Raw genomic sequence first — 9,380 nt, forward strand, 5'->3', positions numbered from 1 at the left:
AAGGTAATATAGTTTGAAGCAGATTTTTCTTGTTCTCACTATTAATCGTTACGTGCCTTATTCCATATACACATTCTAAATATACACATTAAAATTTCACTAGCCCTCTTGTATTATATATCAAAACCCCCCCCCCCCAAAAACTTGTTCTTGAGACTTCCAAGATATATAGGAATAAATACTAGGCTTTTGAATCATAAAGTCTAAATTGGCAAAATTTTCCCCAATAGGTCAGACAATGGATTAGAAACATATAATCTCTGTTGCAGTCTTTCTGTCTGTACTCTTTTAAATTGCATTAAACAACATGACAAAATATTTTTTGGGGCAGTGGGTTTTTGGGCCACACCCAAGGGACCCTCAGGGGTTACTCCTAGCTATGCGCTCCAGAAATCACTCATGGCTTGGGGAAACATATGGGATGCTGGGGGATCAAACCGTGGTCTGTCCTAGGTTAGCATGTGCAAGGCAAACAGGCCTACCGCTTGATCCCACTGCTCTAGCTCCATGACAAGTATTCTTAACTCTTGAATCATTTAGTCCTGAATATTGCACCCAAAAAGAGGAGTCTTTCTCTTTAAGAGAGAAGAAATCTTTCAATTTAGAGACTCCAGTAGCGCAAGGGGAATAGATTCCAAGCTGGAGCAAGGTGTGGATTGTGTTGGTGGCTGGATTTTCTTAAAAGACCCTGACCTTCCTGCTGCCTATTTTGTCTATTAAACTCATTCTGAGAAAAATCCCTGTTTGGCCAGTCATTTCGTGCAGCAACACGAGGGACCCAAATTCTTTTACAATTAAAAACGAAAGCATCATTCACATTTGGTCTATAAAAACAAAGTTTTACAAATTCTGCCATAAATAAAAAATTTGATGGAGTAACAACAACAACAACAACAAAAAAAGCAAAAAAACAAGCGAACCAGCAGACAAGTATTAAACTAGTAAGAAGACATCATCAAGTGGAATATAGTAGCATTGGATGATCTTGTTCTCTGTGATATTTGCCAGTCTCAGTGACACAAATAATATCTCATTGTTGTTTTGATTTGCAATAAGACCCACATTCTAACAACCAAACTTAACAAAATGCCTGTTAAGATGGCAAGCTAGGAGGAGAAGGTATGAAATGGACTCTGGGAACATGGGTGGGGGAGGTTGATACTGATGGTAGGATTGGTGCTGAAAAATTGTATGTCTAAAACTCAACTGTAAATCATAGTGCTTTAATTAAAAATGTTTTAAGTTATAAATTTAGATGTGCATTTTGAAACTACACTGCAGTGAGATCCATGAATATTAGTGAAATGAAAACTATAGCAGGAATTTCATAACTAATTTATGTAGCAGGAACTACTACGTAATTTATTAGTAGGAACTCATAACTATGTAGCTACTCTAAAGTTCTTGGACTCCCTCCGTACTCCAGCGGGGAGGTGCATGGGGAGGAGAGTGGGCAGATATTTGGCTTTCGGTTTCCTCTTTGATTCTGGAGACCACTCTTGCCAGGTATGGGGTTTTGGGAGGCCCCATGCCGGAGGCCTTCTCCCTAGTCTGGAGAGTGCTGGGAGGCTTGGCAGGCCCCCAGCTGTCCCCCTTTTTTCTCCCCTGGACTGCAGGCCTTCCCTGGGTGCCAGCTCTGATGGCCAGAAGTGGGTTCAGGTGGACTCTTAGGGGTCCTCAGGCTTCCCCTTCCTTCTGTACTCCAGGGGGGAGGTGCATGGGTAGGAAGGCGGGCAGATATCTGGCTTCTGGTTTTCCCTTTGATTCTGGAGGCCATCTCTTGCCAGGTATAAGGTTTGGGAAGGCCCCATGCCGGAGGCCTTCTCTCTAGCTTGGGGAGTGCTGGGAGGCTTGGCAGGCCCCAGCCATCCCCCTCTTTCTCCCCTGGATTTCAGGCCTTCCCTGGGCACTGGTCCAGGTGGACTCTATAGGGGTCATCAGGCTTTCCCCTACCTCTTCCTACACTAATGGGAATGTGCTTTGGGAGGAGGGCGGGCCATTGCAGCACTGGTTTATGTTGGGACAGTCACTGGAAATTTTTTCCTTGGTCTCCATTTCAAAATCCATGCTGGGGCGAGTGCCCCCATGCATACACTATATATTGAAAGTATTATATAGCATATAGTTTATATATGCATAATATCCATCTTGTATTGTGACTTTGATACTGCCCTACAAAGCTCATTTCTAATCTTTTACTGCCTCAGTCCCAACCATTATTTTCCCCCCATTTACCCATGTAGGTGCAGTTCATGACATGAAGCTCACCACATAGAGTGATGACTGCAGTTAGAGAAATAACTACACTAAAAACTATCATAACAATGTGAATGAATGAGGGAAATAGAAAGCGTGTCTCAAGTACAGGTGTGGGTGGGGTGGGGAGGAGGGAGATCTGGGCAATTGGTAGTGGGAATCTTGCACTGGTGAAGGGGTGTTCTTTACATGACTGTAATCATACAACTACAATCATATTTGTAATCATGGTGTTTTAAATAAAGATAATTTAAAAAATAATAAAATTCTTGGAAAAACTTAATTATGTTGAGTTTATATGTTGACAAGTTTTTCACATTCAAATAAAGAAAAAATTAAATATAAATTTTGAATTCTTATATATTCTATTATTTATAGATATAACAAAATCAATAAATTAGTTTCTGTTTCAGTTATTATTTTTGCATTGATAGGTAGGAATCCAACCCAGGGTCTTGCATGTTACAATAGAAGTGTCCTATTGCTGAATTACATACCTGGAGTTTCATAGAGTTTTGTAATTATTATAGAAAACTATGAAAAACTCTGAACCCCAAATTATTTTGTAACAAATTAACAAATTATTGGCATTACAAAACTATTGAATAAAATGTTACAGAAATAGGATTAAATAGATAAAATTTCTAGATTATTAACATCAGAATAAAATTTTTCATAGAAATATAGAATTTTTAAAAATTACTTTATTTAAAGACTATGATCACATAGTTGATATAATTAATCAACTATAAGTGGGTAAGTGTGAACAAAATTATCAAAATTATCAAAATTATCTTATTTAAAGAAAAAGAAAAGAAAAGAACTAAAGAAAAAATAAGAAGTTGTGGGACACAGAAAAAATCAGTACTAAGAGGAAAATATTATAGTTTTACAACACAAATCAAGAAGTAAGACACAGCTGATCAAATTAGAAAGTGTTCAATAAAATGAGGAAATAACAAAGCTTAGAGTAAAAATTAATGAACAGGAAACCAAGCAAACAACTTGAAAGATCAAAGAAAGCAAAATGGGGTTCTTTGAAAAATAAACAATATAGATAAACAACTAGCAAAACTCACAAAATTGAAAGAGAGAAACAATATATTTTATTAGAAATGAAAAGGGAGAGATTACTATAGATACTACAGAGATTAAAAGGGTAATCAGAAACTACTTTGAGAAATTCTATGCCACAACACAAAAGAACACTGAAGAATTGGATAAATTCTTGGACTCTTATAATCTTCCATGGCTGAACCAATGATCTATCATATCTAAACACGTCTATCACTATTGAGGAACTTAAAATAATATTCAAAAGTCTTTACCCAAACAAAAGCCCAAGTCCAGCTTGATTTAGTAACAAATTCTTTAAGATTTTTCAAGAAAACCTACTACCAATCCTTTTCGGGCTCTTTCAGGAAATTAAAGAAACAGAAACACTCCCAAATAGTTTTCATGAAGCTAACGTTACACAGATAGTAGAAGGAGACAGAGATGCTGGAAAGAAAGAAAGGAAGGAAAGAAAGAAAGAAAGAAAGAAAGAAAGAAAGAAAGAAAGAAAGAAAGAAAAAGAAAGAAGAAAGAAAGAAAGAAAGAAAGAAAGAAGAAAGAAAGAAAAGAAAGAAGAAAGAAAGAAAGAAAGAAAGAAAGAAGAAAAGAAAGAAAGAAAGAAAGAAAGAAAGAAAGAAAAGAAAGAAAGAAAGGAAGGAAGGAAGGAAGGAAGGAAGGAAGGAAGGAAGGAAGGAAGGAAGGAAGGAAGGAAGGAAGGAAGGAAGGAAGGAAGGAAGGAAGGAAGGAAGGAAGGAAAGAGAGAGAGAGAAAGAAAGAAAGAAAGAGAGAGAGAGAGAGAGAGAGAAAGAAAGAAAAAGAATGAAAGAGAAAGAAGAAAGAGAAAGAAGAAAAAAGAAAGAAAGAAAAAGAATGAAAGAAAGAGAGAAGAAAAAAGAAAGAAAAAGAAAGAGAAGAAAGAAGAAAGAAGAAAGAAAGAGAAAGAAAGAAAGAAAAAAGTAAATTACAGACCAATGCAAAGATCCTATAAAAATTCTAGCAAATAGGATACATTGTCTCATCAAAAATGTCTTACACCACGCCTAAGTAGGATTTATTCTACAGTTGCAATGATTGTTTAACATATGCAAGAAAATCAATGTAATTCTCTAAATCTACAAAAGGAAAAATAAAAACCATGTGATAATATTAATAAATGCAGAGAAAGCATTTGATAAGGGCCAACACCAATTCTTGACAAAAATCTCAACAAGATGGATATGGAAGGAACTTTTCGTAATATAGCCAAGCCCATGGCAAATACTATACTCAATGGAAATAAACTAAAATCCTTTTCTCTAAAATCTCATATAAGACAAGGCTATGCCCTCTAGCCACTCCTATTTAACATAGTAGTGGAGTTACTTGCCATAGCAATTAGGCAAGAAAAATAGATTAGGGGCTAGAGAGATAGCACAGTGGTAGGGAGTTTGCTTAGATCATGGCAAATCCTGGACAGACCTGGGTTCATATCAGCATCTGATATGGTCCTCTGTGTCTGACAGGAATGATTTCTGAGTGTAGAGCCAGAATTTATCCCTGAGCACCAATGTGTGGCCCCAAAACTAATATACGTATATGTATATATATATATATATATATATATATATATATATATATATATATATATATATATATCAAGGGCATGCAGGTAGTAAAGTAAGAAGTCAAACTCTCACTGTTTTCAGATGACATGATACTTTATTTAGAAAACTCTAGAGACTACCAAAAAGATTCAGGAAACAATAGATTCATACAGAGAAGTCACGGGCTAAAATTAACATGCAAACATCAATGGCCTTCTTGTATACAATAATGATAGAGAGGAAATGGACATTTAAAAACATTCCCATTCACAAATAGTGCCATAGAAACTCAAATATATTCAAGTCAACTTAATTAAAGAAGGTGCAAGACCTATACAAAGAAAACTTCAAAACACTGCTCAAAGAAATAAAACAGGACACAAGGAAATGGAGACACATACCTCTTCATGGATTGGGAGGATTAACATCATTAAAATGGCAATACTCCCCAAGGTATTGTACAGATTTAATGCAATTTCTCTAAGAATTCCCATGACATTCTTAAAGAAAATGGATCAGTCTTGAAATTTATTTGGAACAATCAATGCTTACAAATAGCTAAAGCAACACTTAAGAAAAAGAAGATAAGAGCATCACTTCCCACAACTTTAAATTGTATTACAAAGCAATAGTCATTAAAACAGCATAGTATTGGAATAAAGACAAACTCCCAGATGAATGAAACAATATTTAGTATTTAGAGACTGACCCTCAGACAAGGGATAAGAAACTAAAAATGTATCGAGGAAAGTCTCTTCAACAAGTAGTGTTGAGACAAATGGTCAGCCACATAAAAAAAAAAAAATCAGACCTCCATCTAACCCCATCCACAAAGGCCAAATGCAAATGGATTAAAGACCTTGATATTAGTCTTAGTACCATAAGATATGTAGAAGAAAATGCTGTGTTATCGCTCTAGCCCCTGATATATTTTTCTTGCCTAATTGCTATGGCAAGTTCTTGCAGTACTATGTTAAATAGGAGTGGATAGAGGACACAGCCTTGTCTTATATCAGATTTTAGAGAAAAGGCTTTTAGTTTATTTCCATTGAGTAAAATACTTGCACTGGGCTTGTAGTAAATGGCTTGACTAAATTGCAATTAGTTCCTTCCATTTCCATCCTGTTGAGATTTTTTTTTGTCAAGAATTGGTGTTGACCCTTATCAAATGCTTTCTCTGCATTTATTGATATGATCACATGGTCTTTATTTTTCCTTTGTTTTTTTTTTGGAGTATTACATTGATTTTCTTGCACAGTTAAGGTATATAGAAGAAAACCATGTCACTGCGACTAAAGGCATCTTCACAGAGGAAACAGCCCTATTTAAACAAGTGGAAACAGAAATAAACAAATGGGACTACAATAAACTTAGAAGCTTCTGCACCTAAAAGGAAAGAATAACTATGGTAATAGTGTCACACACAAAGTGGGTGAAACTATTCACAGAACACCCATCAAATAAGAGATAAATATCTAAGATATCTAAGGTACCGGCAGAATTTAATAAGACAGAAACATATAGTCCCTTGAAAATAGGGGAAAGAACTGAACAGACATTGAAGAAATACAGATGACCAATAGGCACATGAAAAACTGTTCCACATCACTAATCAGCAGAGAGATGCAAATCAAAAAAACAATGAGGTACCATCTCACACCAAGAGAGTGGCACAGATCACAAAGTATAAGAACAATCAGTGCTGGCAGGGATATGTGGAGAAAGGAACTCTCATTCACTGCTTGTGTAGTGACATTTATTCTAGCCTTTCTGGAAAAAAAATATGAAGATTCCTCAAAATACTGAAAATTGAGCTACCATATGATCCAGCAGTACCACTTCTCAGAATATATCCTAAGAACTCAAAAACAATACAAAAATGCCCTCTACATGTCTATGTTCATTGCAGCACTATTTACAATAGCCAAATTCTGGAAACAATACAGATGTCCAACAACAGATAAGTGGCTAAAGAAACTGTGGTACTTATATACAATGGAATATTATGCAGCTGTCAGGATAAATGACATCTTGAAATTTTCCTATAATAGATGGATATGGAAACTAGTATGCTGAGTGAAATAAGTAAGCGGGAGAGAGATAGATACAGAATAGTCTCACTCATCTGTGACATTTAAGAAAAATAAAAGACAGTATGGTAATACCCAAAGGCAATAGAGATGAGGACTGGAAGGCCAGCCCCCATTATGAAGCTTACCAGAAAAAGTTGTGAGTGCAGTTAAAGAAATAACTACACAAACATCTATCATTACAAAGGTAGTGACTGTGAGAAATAGAATGCCTGTCTTGAATACAGGTTTGGTGTGGGGGAGGAGGGAATTTGGGGGGCATTTTAGTCAGGAAGGTAGCACTGGTGAAGGAAGTGTACTTTTTATGACTGAAACCCAACTAAAAACATGCTTGTAACCATGGTGCTTAAATAAAGATATTAATAGAAAAATATATAATGAAATATTATTACATGCAATAAAGTGACTGTACAAGCAAAATTTTTATAAGAAAGTGCATAAATAATAAAAATTGGAAACATCTTTATTGACATTATTATAGGATAAATGAAAATAATAAGCTATCATTTTACCTTTTGTTATTAAAAAATAAATTGCTTGCCACAAATATCAGGGAAGTGCAGTTAGGCCATAGAAGGGGCTACTATGACAATGATAGATGGAAATGATCATTATGACAAAAACTTGGTGCTGAAAGGAGATAAAGTGATCAGCATGATACCCCTTTAGTAACAATATTTAGTAACAGTATCTAGAAGGGAGAAAGAGAGTAAGAAAGAGAGACAGAGAGAGAGAGGCAGAGGAGAAGGCAGAAGGATGGAAGTAGGATGTTGAGAACATTAATGGTGAGAAGTGTGTGCTGATGATGGGTGTTGGATATTTTATGACTGAAACTCAATCATGAATAACTTTCTAAGTGTGCTCTCACATAATATAATTGATTAAATTTTATAAAAATTAAAGCAATATAATGAAAAAATGCAATCAAGGAAAGCAGTCAAGTTAAATTATCTAACATTCAAACAGCAGTTCTTCTTACATTGCTAATGGACTATGAATTAGTACTTAATTTAAATAAGTAAAAAAAAAGAAATCAAGACCTCAACATTTGTTTCAGAAATTTTGCTCAAGCTCATACATACAATCAGTGTTTAAAGATCAGATCAACCTTTGTTTGTTATTTGTTAAATAAAGAAGTTTGTAGAAGTGTCCCTCCATTTAAACTTTATATTAGAACCAAGTCAATTGGATTGTTGAACTTGTTCTAGCATCCCCATAGGCACCGATCTTGCCATGTGGTATTGTTCTTCCTTTGCATAGGCACATTAAACTGGGAAATTATTTACAAATATGTTATCTAATAGAGATGGGAACACACAAATCTTGCAATGCAGTAGGACCTTACACCCTGAACATTGTCATAAAGACCTGCCTCAGGCCTCAGAAAAACAGACATTGTCCATTTACCCCTGATGCTATCTACAAAAAAAACCACAGTTGTGTATTACATCACCTGAAAGCAATCCTCTACCAGGGAAGATCCTACCACTGCTCTGGCATAGACCTACTCAACAGAGACTTCCCTTTAACACACAGAGGACTTAACAACAACCACCGGCTTTCAGGAATGAGCTCTCTGCATCACCCTCTCATTGTGAGTGAAACTAAAGGGTGCTCCGCATCATCCTGACTTTTATATAGGTTATGGACATATTCCAAGATCCTTGGCTACAGAAACCTGACACCAACAACAGTGACTGTGTGAAAAATAAAAGTGTATTGGCACTACAGACAATGACTTGGGTTGGACTACCTAATATGCCTGGAGCCTAGAGTTGGTCTTATGCCAGAAAACTTCAGGGGTAAGGTCTCCTTGTATTTAGGCCAAGGCTTTTCCTTTCCATATCCCCTATATTTTGCTGGGCATATGCAAACTATTTCCACACTAACACTGTCTTTGCTGTGCTCCTTTGACTCATCCTTAATGAAATAATGTATTATGATCAGTTGTGTCAACAATACTATAGCTTTTAATGTTAAAGGAGTTGCATAAATTTTGTGGTTTTGGATTACTTTGTGTACTGCTAAGAAATGTTATAATGTACTATAATCTGGGGGCTCTAGGGACGAAGTAAATGTGCATGTATTTTGTTTTATTTTTCTTAATGTTTTTTGGCTAACAATTCAAAATTAAGGTGTCAGTGAGAGGATTTCTTTGAGAAAAGTAAAAGATCAGATCAATGTTAACTAAACCAAACATTGCTTAATGCAGCACTATGTAAAATGATAAAAATAATATAAAATGTATATGCTCATTAATATTTGTCATTATTACATATACTTTTTTAAAATACTATGTGTGGGTTTAAAATGATAGCTGAGTATAGTACATAAAATATAACATTGAAATTATCCTCTTTTTTCTTTTCTTTTCACCTTCCCTCCCCTCCTTTGTACC

This window comes from Suncus etruscus, chromosome 2, assembly GCF_024139225.1.
Source record: "Suncus etruscus isolate mSunEtr1 chromosome 2, mSunEtr1.pri.cur, whole genome shotgun sequence".
NCBI classification, from domain to species: Eukaryota; Metazoa; Chordata; class Mammalia; order Eulipotyphla; family Soricidae; genus Suncus; species Suncus etruscus.